A 12,233-nucleotide genomic window follows, 5' to 3' on the forward strand; every position below is an offset into this window, starting at 1 on the left:
AACTTGCCCTGAATGTTTGTTGAGGCAAAATATTTGACTTGAGAAGTGATTATAGGCCCTCTTTGATCCAAATGTTAAGTTGAACAATTCCATAGCCTATCAAAAAGATGATCCCTGGTTAACCCTTTGAGCCTTAAACCTTTTCTTTCAAGAACCAATGCTACAAGCCTATACCCGTTCTAAATGATTACCCTCTCTTGGCACCCAAATCTTCCCTTGAGTAATGGCAAATGTCTAAGTTTGGGGGGAGAGCCAAGAAAGGAAACAAAGTGGTAGAAAGGTACAAAAGCAAAAGAAAAAGGAAGGCAATGAAAAAGCAAAAAAAAAAAAAGACAAAAAGAAAGTTCAAAGTGAACAAGAATAAAAAGGGATTCAAGGAAAACAAAAGTGAAAAAAGGTGTGGAAAAAGTAGAAAAAGGAGAAATGTTTTGAATTGCATAAGAAAGAGTGACAATGTGTCTATCTAACCCCTTGTAAAGAATTGAAATACTCACAAGAGTCAATAGAGTTGTGCCATAATGAATCAAAAGAAGTGCTTAAGGGAAGATTGAACCCACTTGAATAAAAACATGTCCTACCCTTACCCAAAAGCCTTCATAATGACTCCACAAAAGCCCTATAGGATCTTGAGTTGAAGGAAACCTACATTAGTGGATACTTACATAAGGGGCAAGCATATGGTACCTAGAGCCGGACTTGTGACCGTCTTCTTGAGAGAGATGAGTGAAACTCCATCAACCTCGATTTGTGTGTTAATACTCTAAAAGGTGAGGTTCGCTTAGGGAGAGTTGAGGATGTGTGAGTTTGGGTTCCACAATGACCAAATTAATTGAGATAAGCTCTTTGATGAAATGTGTCAACTCTTGATGCTCTTGTAACACACTTGATCCATCGTTCTTCAAAAGTTTAAATGTGTTAATGATGCATTCGTATTGAGGGCAATTGTTAGTCCCAATTGATGCTTGTTGAGGTTGCTTTAGGATAGCTGGAATTACTTGGATTTTCCTTTAAGGGGTGGGTCTTATTTTGTTTGCTTGAGGACAAGCAAAGGCTTAAGTTTGGGGGAGTTGATAAGTTAGGATTTTAACGTGTTTTATGCCCCTACTTGCCTATGCTTTGGTTATAAATTGCTACAAAATAGTCCCAAAATGCTCACAAGTTGTACTTGATTGCAGGTTTGATCGACAAAGCGACGAATGTCAAATATCGGCTCAAAAAGGAGTGAAACCTGCTCAAGTGTCAAAGACTAAGTAAGTTGAGGAAAAGATGACCTAGTGCGGACCGCGCAACTGTGAACGCGGCCGCACTAGGAGGTTCAGAGGATGGCAGATTCAAGGGGAAGGCTATGCTACGCGGCCGCGGTTATTTCCACGCGGTCCGCGGTCAGGCTCCGCGGCCGCGCTACTCTTTTACGCGGTCCGCGGAGCAGAGATTCAGAGAGCCAAAATTTGACCACTTCCAAGCAAAGCGGCCCGCGTTCATTTCTGTGCGGCCGCGCCAACTTCCACCGCGGCCGCGCTACATTTTCACGCGGTCCGCGGTCCTCAACTTCAGAGAAGCAGAAACCAAGAGTTCAAGAGCCAGTGCAGCCGCGGTCATGTTTGCGCGGTCCGCGCTGACCCCGCAGGGGTATTTTTGTCCAGTTTTTCCAGCCCAGTATAAATAGGACCTTTTTCCATTTTTAGGTCAAGATTCTGAAGCAGCTGAGCTCGTGAGACCGAATAGTTTAGCCATTTTTGGCACTTTTGCTCTTCAATATTGTATTTTCTTCCTAGCAATTAATTAATATGTTTATTTCTTCATCTATTTCTTTAATTTTTGCATCTAGCATGAGTAGCTAAACTCACTAGCTAGGTTGTGGCTCAACCCTAGTGTGGGTAATTGATGGGTGTTGCCATCTAAGGTTAGATTGATTTTGGGTGTTTGTTATTTGGGTTAATTTTAGGTTTTAATTAAGGATTGGTGGTTGCAAACACTGATTCTAGCTTGGTGGGTTTAACTCTTCTTGAGAAAGAGAGTCTATGACCCCAAAATTGACCCAACAAGGAATTGAGATGGACCCATGAGAAATGGTAGTCCCAATTAACAGGTTAAAACTCGAGAGAGTAACCACCCTACTTGAACCCTAGTTGCTTGGTCTAATTGGCCTACCCAATTGGTCTCGAGAGAGTCAATTGGGCAAAATCACTCTCTCTACCGAGAGGTGTGAGAGTGGTTACAATTTTGCAACGGTTATAGCATAAGCCCCAAATATGTCAATCTATCCTTAGTAGCATCTACCCGTTAATTAGCCACCTAGGCAATGCCACGACCCTAGTGCCTTTCTATATATTAAATACAACTTAGCAATATTCCCGTAGCATAATTTAGTTCTAAACATTAGTCTTATAATAGTAGATATAAAAATCAAATCCAAAGATGTTTGAAGTGATATTAGAAGAACAACCGCATCACTAGTCTAGACAGATAATACAACTCCACTACTAGCTCCCTGTGGAAATTTGATCCCGAACCACTATTCGGGTAAAAGCTATTGCGACCCACTCTTCCTACCTTAGTGTAGCGTCGAGTCGGCAGCGATCAATCACGTAGATTAAATTACTTCACCTCACTACCGCTCCAATCCTTGTATGCGAACGCGACCTCAGCCACGCGTTCATGATGCACAACTTCACACACCTACGTGATCGCGATCGCGATCCTATCTCTGCGATTGTGTAGAAAAAACTTACCTCTGCCCCCAAATAAGCCTACGCGATCGCATATGAACTCCTGCGATCGCGTACAAGGAAACTAGAAACAGCTGATACCAGATATCAGCAATTTATCCATGTTGCCAACCAAAAACCAAGTTCATTAACCACCCGAAACTCACCTGAGGTCCTCGGGACCTCAATCAAACATACCAACACATCCCATAACATCATTCAAACTTAGTCGAGCCTTCATATCAGTCAAAACAACATCAAAACACCAAATTACCCTCGGATTCAAGCCTAAAAACTTCTAAACTTTCAGATTTCACAAATGACGCCAAAACCTATCAAATCACGTCCGAATGACCCCAAATTTTGCACACAAGTCAAAAATGATACCACGAACCTACTCCAACTTTCGGAATTCCATTCCGACCCTGATATCAAAATTTTCACTGCCGGCCAAAATCACATAAATTCCAACTTTCGCCAATTCATGCCTAATTCTACCACGGACCTCCAAATCACAGTCCGGACATGCTCCTAAGTCCAAAATCACCTAACGGAGCCAACAGAACCATCAGAAATCCAATCCGAGGCCAAACACTATCAACTTGGTCAAACCTTTTAAATTTAAAGCTTCTAGCTGACAATCATTCTTCCAACTTGAATTCCGAATAACCTGAAAATCAAAACCGACGATCAACATAAGTCATAATACTTCATACGGAGCTGCTCATGCCCTCAAATAATCGAGCGAAGTGCAAATGCTCAAAATGACCGGTCGGGTCAATACTACCCGCGTGCAGCGCGTAAGCGCTAATGACATTCAAAGAGCTCCCTCCAACTACTGACTTAATCGCCATCAATCTGCCATTCACCCGCCTAACTTGTACCACTGACTCCCTAAGCTCCCTATCCACCAAAATACCCACTCCGTTCTTGCCCTTCACGCTTCTGGAGTACCACAATTTATACCCGTCTGCATTTCTAGTCTTTGACCCTAGTCACGACCCAAAACTACCATGTCGTGATAGCGCCTAACATGGAACTAGGCAAGCCGACTATTTTACCAAAACAACCAGATATTTCAAAATAAAGATTTTTTCAAGCTATTTAATTAATAAAACTTCATATGACAAATATGAATAACAAAGTGCGGAAAGAAAAGCCCGACAACGGGGTGTAACTAGTCATGAGCATCTACCAAGGACTGTCCGATAATACTAAGACATATACAGTCTAGAAAACAACTAAACAATCCATAGGAAGATAGAAGGGAGAAGAGCAGGGCTGCGATAGCCATGCAACTACCTTTCAACAGAGGTTCTATGCAATTTAGAGTAAAAGTGCTGAAAATCTTAAATAGCCCCTCGGGCAAACATCACTCGTGTACAACCCCACGGGCAACATGAATCATAAACCGCCCCTCGGGCAAACCTCATAGTCACTCATATACAGCCCCTCGGGCATACCTCACAATCACTTGTAAACAGCCCCCCGGGCACAAAATGAATCAAGAACATCCCCTCGGGCGAAACATAAATCAAGAACAGCACCTCGGGCAAAACATCATATCACTCACTCAGGGTACCCACACTCACTTGGGGTGTGCATACTCCAGATGGGCTCCTACAGCCCAAGCACTATACTCCGCACGGACAACTCACGTGCTGCACGGACAACTCACGTGATATAACATCAATATCAGAATCCACACGGACAACTCACATGCTGCACGGACAATACATGTGCTATAACATCAATATTAGAATTGGCACGGACAACTCACGTGCTGCACGGACAACTCACATGCCATAGTCTCAATATCTCACAATCAAGTACTCGGCCTCACTCAGTCATGAATTAGTAACAAATACCGCAGCATGCAACCGGATCCCATAAATATCCTCAGAAAAATAGGCCCTCGGCATCACTCAGTCATAAACCTCTCAAGCCACTCAGGCTATCAGTAAAAGAAAGACCAGGGTGCTCAGCACAAAATAAGATTTTAGAGGCATCAAAACATAGTAATAAAGACCGAGTTATGAAATCAGTAAGTATAACATGACTAAGTACAGATTTTCAATCAAAAACAGTGAGAGGATAATAAGAAAAGGCCCTAAGGGTCCAAACAGCTCTGGCACAAGGCGCGAATATGGCATTCAGCTCATTTTATAGAAATTCTTTCCAAAACACATAAGTATCATATAATTTCAGTCAAATACGCAACTTAATAGTTCCTTCGGGACGGACCAAGTCACAATCCCTAACGGTGCACGCCCACATGCCCGATAACTAGCATGTGCATCACCTCAAAGTCGTAAAGCGATTCAAAATTCGGGGTTTCATACCCTCAGGACTAGATTTACAATCATTACGTAATTCAAACTGGTCAAATCCCTACTCCGCGATGCTCTTGCCCCTCGACTCAGCCTCCAATTGCTCCGAATCTATCCACAATCATAACAATTCCATCAATATACGCTAATGGAATGAACTCCACAAGAAAAACTATCAAATTAGGCACAAATCCCGAAATCCTCTCAAATCTGGCCCCCTGGGCCCACGTCTCGGAATCCGAAAAAACCACAAAGCTAGAAAGCCCATTCACTCATGAATCCATACATACAAAATTTGTCGAAATCCGACCTCATTTGGTCCCTCAAATCCTCAAACTCTGCTTTCCAATTTTCAAGCCCTAATTTCCAAAATTTTGTAGCACAACTTCTTAATTAGATGATGAATAAAACCATAGATTCATGAAATTTAAACCATTATAGATTAGAATCACTTACCCCAACGTTGCTCCTTCAAATCCCTTGAAAAATCGCCTCTCTCTCGAGTTCCTCAAGCCCAAAATCGAAAAATGAAGAACAAAACCTCGAGCTAGGTTTTTTTGCCCAGCAAAACTGCACCTGCGGTCATAACCCCGCTTCTGCCTCACCGCACCTGCAGAATTTCCATCGCAGGTACGGAACCCACTTAACGTACCATTTTTCGCATCTGCTGTCAACCCATCGTGCCTGCGGTGCTCACCTACGACTCATCTTCTGCTTTCGCGGAACGGACCAAAGTCCAACTCGCACATGCGACCTCGCACCTGCGGCTCCCCTTTCGCAGGTGCGGAAACACCAACAGAAATCACACCAGCAGCCCTCAAACACCAAAACCAATCCGAAACACACTCGCGGCCCCTGGGACCTCAACCAATAATACAAACAAGTCACCTACCAACACACAAACTTAGTCGAACCTTCGGAACACTCAAAACAACATCAATACACGAAATTACACTCGGATTGAAGCCTAAGAACTTCTAAACTTCCAAATTTCGCAAACGATGCCGAAACTTATCAAACCTCGTCCGAATGACCTCAAATTTTGCACACACATCACAAATGACACTACAAACCTATTCCAACTTCCGGAATTCCATTCCGACCCCTATATCAAAATTTGCACTGCCTATCGAGAAACGCCAAATTTCCAATTTTGCCAATTCAAGCCTAATTCTACCACGGACCTCCGAATCACATTCCAGATGCGCTCCCAAGTCCAAAATCACCTAACGGAGCTAACCAATTCATAAAAATCCAAATCCGAGATGGAATACTAAAAAGTCAAACCCTTGGTCAAACCTTTCAAATTTAAAGCTTCAAGCTAAGAATCATTCTTCCATATCTGTTCCGATTAACATGAAAACCAAAACCGACGATTTACATAAGTCATAATACATCATACGAGGCTAGTCATGCCCGAGAACTGGCGAGCGAAATGCAAATGCTCAAAAACGACCGGTCGGGTTGTTACATCCTCCCCCACTTAAACATGAGTTCGTCCTCGAACGTGTCCAGAGTTGTCCCAAAAGCCACCAAATCGCTGTATAACCTTACCATGCACATAACCGGGGGTGATCCCACGTCACCCTTTCCCATGTAGGTCCGATAACACAACACAACTGAAATTTTACAATTCACCCTAGCCCATAACCTTAGAACCAAATTTCCACTTCCGAGATTATCTATAAGATCGAAATCTCACATCTACACACTGAATAAGTCTGAACACGCTGTATCAAGCCATAACCTCAATTTAAGGTGAAATCACATGATATACCACATAACTCAAACACTCATAGCGATAATTTCTAATCACAGCAGCTGCTCATACAACACAATACCGGTAATAAACCTCTTATCAAACAAAGCCTTATTCCAACACTTTCGTATACTGCCAATGATGAAAGAAACACGCATAAATCACAATCATTCCTCCGATCAACCAGTCATGGAGTTCCCTCTCCGTCAGCAAGGACCATAGTAAATTTCTAAACCGAATTTTGATATTATCCTTCCAACATGCTGGAATCGAATCCGATAGTATTCATTCTAGGTTCAATGACCTCATCTCATCCAACACGACTACTCTGGTGACATGACACATCGATACAATCTAAAGCCACAATCCGTGCAATCTGTGCACCAAAAGTAACAATCCAAATGTACTCAAATCATGGAAAATGACTCAAATTAGAGAGCTGTATCGCAAGCTCACCAGTACCACCTCAACACGATGCTAAGAATCCATCACACACCGTAGAACCAGAACACACAAATCTAACCCAAAGGATCATATCCCAACATAACTTCGCTGCAATGCGCGACCCTATCAAAACACTGGTCAACAAGAAACACCTCAAGTCACCATGCTCAAAATCAACAACCACGCGCAATTTGATGTCTAGTACCAAAAGTGAATCACCATAACCACGGAGAAGCAAATGAAACAATGCCATACCAGCCCGAAAGAACTTATCCAATGCGCAGTCAATCATGCAACAACTAAATACCCGTCTCATTTAAATTCTGCTATAAAGTCCAAATAGAGCCGCACCATATGTGCATATAACCAACAATCACAACTCCTCGCAACACAGAAGGGTAACTCATAGATCACTCCAGAACACGAATAAGCTCAATGACAATTGAATGTCACATCCCTCAACCATAGCAATTCGGAGTCAACAAATACGACCCGGTGTAGAACACGCATCCATACTGGGCCCACCAATGAACCCTAAATCAACTCTGATCACCCTCAACAGTTAAATACCCTTCGAAAGTCTACAATGACTGAATCACAACACATACTAACCTCTGGCTAACCTTGGCTACATTTTCTTTTACAGTCCACAACCACGAAACAATCTACTCACGAGAACTCTCAGTCTCCCAATCCACAGAACATACGAATCACCATCTCTAATCTCGACTCCACCGCCTGAATGTTCACACTTTGCCAATTACACGGTCATCCCACGAGGAAGACTTCTAAAATTCTTCTATGCCACAAGGCAAAATTTGAACTCCAGCAATCGATCAAACAAGAGAGTGCCACAATACCAATGAAGTATCTGTAACTCAAATACGTCGCCCCTTTCTGAATGTATACTCTCATCCCACCATACCAATTAGTAAAATCATTTACCTAGTCATCTGAACTGTCCATGCTGCCTAAGAAATTATGACCTTCCTTTCAGAACTGAACCGTGACCTTACACATACAAATCTCAATCCTACACAACATACCGCATATACCATGCCATCCTAATGATAAATGTGAGAACTTCATAATCCACTCCGAGTCACCAGCAACTACGTACTCAGTTAGCCAAGAAATTTTCATTTGATCCCATATAGGAGAAAATCACCATCACATGCTCCTCATGCCCGTAGAAAATATACATCTCTAATCGTGGTAGAAACCATCAAGAACTCTCCAAATTCCATTTGCACAAAACCAAAACGTCAGGATTGAATCCTTCTAACTCAACCAAGCTATGCAGGTCACTAAAAAACCCAAGAGCATTGCCACGAAACACCTGTAGAAACTCATTACCTCATAAACACCCAAAGAACTAATCATACCCATTACCATGGCGATCCAACCTACTATCAAGCTGTTCTATCTATTCGAGTTCCTTCTGAATTACATTCAAATTCATACTTCTCCTCGCCATAACACCACAATCCTCAACCCAGACTCACCACACGAGACCCAAGCATAAGGCTCATAAGCCGCTGAATACTCTCGTAAATATCCCCAAAAGTACCACATTCAGAATACTTACCCTGAAATGACTTTCTGCGAACCTGAAGCCATTACGTTCACCTTCCTGATACTGATATATAGAATCCATACCGATATAGAAATACCACAAGTCTAGACACTCTCCACTGTAAACCTTAGTTTCTAGCCAAATACATATCCTGAAGATCCCCAATTGCCACATATGAATCTTGAATCCATTAGAACCATCCTTAGGAGTCATCCACTCTGCTCAAATTTCAATTAGACCGATCAAACGGACCGAACGACCTGTGCTCCATTAGCACTCCAACACCTTAAGAAGTAACCCCACCTTAATGCAACCAAATAAATTCCTGCTCCATGCACATTACATCCTTCACCAATAACACTCAAGTCATTCCGTGATTCTCATACACCCATAAAGCATATCACTACCCTTATCCAAAATTTCCTTTACTCGAGTCATCCTCGATCTCAACCCCTGCAAGCCACAACTGATGCACCAATATACCTCAAACTGAAACTAATATGACACTTAGCCGCGTAATCCACTTATCAATAGCAGATTCCCCCACTTGGCTCAAAGCCATAGATCAAAACACACCGGAACTCACAATGCCCATACTCTACTACTGCCATAATACCATAGCGAGATTAAACTAAATCCTTCCTAAGCTCGTGCAACACAAACCATGTAGTACTTCAAATCATCTACAAATCTCGCATTCACCCTCCTAACAGTCAAGACAACTCTCATACGCGATCCAAACTCAAACTGCTGCAACTGCTGCACATATAATTCACTGGTAAAGGAAGAATAGCTACAAAACAGCATAGGGATCACACGCCCTCAGGACACCCCGCGGGAGATAAGCCACCTGCTTCGCCTCAAACTAACATCTCTTTATACCTTTCCACCATCATAAACATCACGCAATCACTTAATCTTTGTGTCTGAACTCATATCACGACATGAAATCTACTTCATTCCCCAACTAAACAACACGGAAAGATCCTTCAACACACCCATAACTCGGGGTTATACATCAAATCAAGATGGAAATCAAGCACCAAATAGTTCTTTCTACCCGCAAGCAGACTCTCCTCGTCACATCCAAATCATATGAACACATCTCGCAGTCACATCATACTCATCACGTAGCCCTCCAGCCATCACTTCTACTAATAGGGACACTACCGAATATATAAATCCCAAAAGCACGTGCTCACACAATCAACACCTCAGTGTTCAAGCTACAGGAAAAACCCGGCCTCAAGTCCTCCAGACTGGCCCAACATCAACAAACTCAAATCACATCTCGCCCCTCGTTCAGGGAATCACAAGACGTCGATGCATAGCTGATACCGATCGCTCATGTGCGCATACCAATGCGTGGAAGGAATTCAAGGAATTACCGTTCAAGCTGAATCAATGCCACACAATAAGAATTCAAGAATGTGAAGTTTCCTAAGGTTCTGAAGCCTCTCGAAGAAAAGTACAGACGTCTCCGTACCGATCCGCAAGACTCTACTGAACCTGCTCATGACTCGTGAGACCTATGTAACCTAGGCTCTGATACCAATTTGTCACGACCCAAAACTACAATGTCGTGAAGGCGCCTAACGTGGAACTAGGTAAGCCGACTCTTTTACCAAAACAATCCGATATTTCAAAATAAAAATGTCTTCAAGCTATTTAATTAATAAAACTTCATAAGACATATCCGAATAACAAAGTGCGTAAAGAAAAGCCCGACATCGGGGTTTCATTAGTCATGAACATCTACCAAGGACTGTCCAATAATACTAAGACATATACAGTCTGGAAAATTAACTAACAACAATCTATGGGAAGATAGGAGGGAGAAGAGCAGGGCTGCGATCAACATGCAACTACCTCACTAACTCCAAAAGATCCGCGACGGATGAAATCAACACTCACAAGCACGTCCAGCAACCCCCTGGATCTGCACACAAGGTGCAGGGAGTAATGTGAGTACGCAAACTCAGTAAGTAATAAAAGTAAATAAAGACTGAGCAGTAGGAAACACGTAAAATCCACATCATGAAATCTCAGTAAGTACAACCTGCTTTCAAATCAGTATATGAGTCAAATCATCTCGTTTAAAATCCAGTTTTCAGTAAAAATCATTTGAAGATGTTTTTCAACAGTTTCAACAGAGGATCAATGCAACTTAGAGTAAAAGTGACGAAAATCATAAACAGCCCCTCGGGCAAATATCGCTCATATACAGCCCCTGGGGCAACATGAATCATAAACCGCCCCCGGGCAAACCTCACAGTCACTCATATACAGCCCCTCTAGCATACCTCACAATCACTCATAAACAGCCCCTCTGGCACAACATAAATCAAGAACAGTACCTCGGGCAAAACAACATATCACTCACTCAGGGTACTCGCGCTCACTTGGGGTGTGCAGACTTCGGAGGGTCTCCTACAGCCCAGGCGCTATAATCCGCACGGACAACTCACATGCTGCACGAACAACTACCGTGCTATAACATCAATATCTGAATCCGCACGGACAACTCACGTGCTATAACATCAATATCAGAATCCGCACGGACAACTCACATGCTGCACGGACAACTCATGTGCTATAACATCAATATCAGAATTCGCACGGACAACTCACGTGCTGCACGAACAACTCACATGCCATAGTCTCAATATATCACAATCTGGCACTCGGACTCACTCAGTCATGAATTAGTAACAACATACTGCGGCATGCAGACGGATCCCATAAATATCCTCACAAAAACAGGCCCTCGGCCTCACTCAGTCATAAACCTCTCAAGCCACTCGGGCTATAAGTAAAAAAAAACCTAGGGTGCTCAGCCCAAAATAAGATTTTAGATGCATCAAAACAGAGAAATAAAGACTGAGTTATGAAATCAGTAAGTATAACATGACTGAGTATAGATTTTCAATCAAAAACAGTGAGAGGATAATAAGAAAAGGCCCCTAAGGGTCCAAACGGCTCTGGCACAAGGCGCGAATATGGCATTCAACTCATTTTATAGAAATTCTTTCTAAAACACATAAGTATCATATAATTTCAGTCAAATACGTAACTTAATAGTTGCTACGGGACGGACCAAGTCACAATCCCCAACGGTGCACGCCCACACGCCCGTCACCTAGCATGTGCATCACCTCAAAGTAGTAAAGCGATACGAAATTCGGGGTTTCATACCCTCAGGACTAGATTTACAATCATTACGTAACTCAAACTGGTCAAATCCCTACTCCGCGATGCTCTCACCCCTCGACTCGGCCTCCAATTGCGCTGAATCTATCCACAATCATAACAATATTATCAATATATGCTAATGGAATGAACTCCACAAGAAAAATAATAAAATTAGGCACAATTCCCGAAATCCTCTTAAATCTGCCCCCCCGGGCCCACGTCTT

The sequence above is a fragment of the Nicotiana attenuata genome, unplaced genomic scaffold (assembly GCF_001879085.1).
Source record: "Nicotiana attenuata strain UT unplaced genomic scaffold, NIATTr2, whole genome shotgun sequence".
NCBI lineage: Eukaryota > Viridiplantae > Streptophyta > Magnoliopsida > Solanales > Solanaceae > Nicotiana > Nicotiana attenuata.